We start from the raw sequence: 2,163 nt of genomic DNA on the forward strand, positions 1-2,163 counted from the left end.
ACACTGTAATTGGATATCAAAACAGCGCGTTGGGATGAATTTGACACAAACAGTGGCCAACTTGCATGCATGGATCTGCCAGCATGCAAGTCCACCATCGCGCGTCAGAACCACTCCATCGCGCGAGAGTCGATATCCTCCCAACAGGTTAAGTTTTATATCCTTCTGGGCTCTGGAAGGACTAGTGCACACCCATGGACAAACCAAACAGTTTATATGTACTGAAAGTAAATAATTATTACAAACAGGATGAATAGGAATAAGATGCAACCCCTAAACAGTGGGGTATTGAAACAAAGATCAGAGACCAAATTACCCATACATAGGCAACCCCTAAAAAAAGGCTGACCATCGCGCAATGGAGTCACAGTACCGCACATGGGTCATGACTGGACTTCTAGGAATTGCTTTGCATGCATGGGCTTTGAGACATATTCAGAAGCAACCCGGGGGCATTCCAAAGTAATTAAATAGGCGACCTAAAGCTAAGTTATGAGTTTTAGCATGCAAGTCAATGGATTAATTCTAATCATGCTTCAGAGTGATTTATGATACCACAGAAAATAGAAAAATAACTAGTATTCTATCCCTACGAGGACCGTCACTTGCTTACTGAGACAGTCGCGCACGTGAATGGCTCCGTCGCGCGTAGGTGTAGTAGCTACACAGTTCTTGCAACCCTGTTGACTTCTGGACCAGAACTGGTATTGATTACCAGCTTTGGCCCTGCCAGCCCCCCTTTAGGGATCAAACAATACATAGGCAGAAAATTTATACCTTTGCTTGAGTGATATGAAAATGGCTTGAACAAGGTGGTAGAGCTTGTGAAATAAATGTATGAAAGTAGTTTGAGTGATGAAGTAGTAAGGATATTGAGGATTGTGTAGCCTTTTGTTTTTTTTGTAACCCTTAGGAAGATGAACCATGGGGGGTATTTATAGGGGTTGGAAGAGAGTGTGGTGGGTGGCTAACTTGGAGGAGAGACCAGCCAACAAGGCTGCCCTTGGTTTACTTGGTGGCTAAGGCCATCCCAAAAAGGTGATAGGAGAGCTTAAGTGGGTGGCTAACTCCAAGGCCCTGCAAACGCTGTTCAGTCGACGAAAACGGGGTTCCACAGGTCAGTAGCCCCATGATCATCACAAAATCCAGCTGGAAAAAGGTGAAAGGGACAGGTGTTGACCATCGCACGAGAGAGTGACATCATTGCGTGATTATTCCACCTACCCACTCAATGGTCAAAAGTCAAGGCTTTGACTTTGACCAACACCTGGCAGATAGAGCATCGCGCGTGAGATCCATTTTAATGCGAGATGGTCAAACCTGAGGTCAGGGTTTTGACTTAGGGTTCTGGGGTTTAGGATAGGTTCTACTCACATTCCAAGCTCAAACCATTTCACTCTCAAGACTGTTTTTGATCTGATTCATCATTGGGGAAACAAGAAACCGAAAAACAAAGTGGCCAGTTTGTGGGAGTTATGCCAGAATGGAAGCCATCATGCGATTTGTTTACCGAAGGGCTGCCATGCAATCTCCTGCGGAACCAAATCAACGACGGCATGACTTGCCCGTCTCATCAATGGCATCATGATCTGCCCATCTGAATCAACGGCGGCACGATCTGCCCATCTGAATCAACGACGGCACGATCTGCCCGTCGCAATCAACGACGGCACGACCTGCCCGTCCAAATCAACTACGGCACGATCTGCCCGTCTCCATCAACCACAGCCTGTCCTGTCCAATCCATCAACGACGATCAGCCATATCGTCTGTTTCAGTCATTCAGCGATGATCAGCCATATCATCAATGATGATCAGCCACATCGTCTGTGTTAGTCATTCAGTGATGATGAGCCATATCATTAACGACGATCAGCCATATCGTCTGTCTCAATCCATTCAGCGATGATTAGCCATATCATCAACAACGATCAGCCATATTGTCCATCTCAGACGTTCAGTGATGATCAACCATATCATCAACGACGATCAGTCATATCATCCGTCTCAGTCATTCAGCGATGATTAGCCATATCATCAATGACGATCAGCCACATTGTCTATGTTCACTCTCTCAAATGATGATCGGAATATCGTCCGATCAATCCACAACGACGATTAGAATATCGTTCGATGGTCCACCCGTTCGTAACTAACAATTCC

Source organism: Rhododendron vialii, chromosome 5a (assembly GCF_030253575.1).
Source record: "Rhododendron vialii isolate Sample 1 chromosome 5a, ASM3025357v1".
NCBI classification, from domain to species: domain Eukaryota; kingdom Viridiplantae; phylum Streptophyta; class Magnoliopsida; order Ericales; family Ericaceae; genus Rhododendron; species Rhododendron vialii.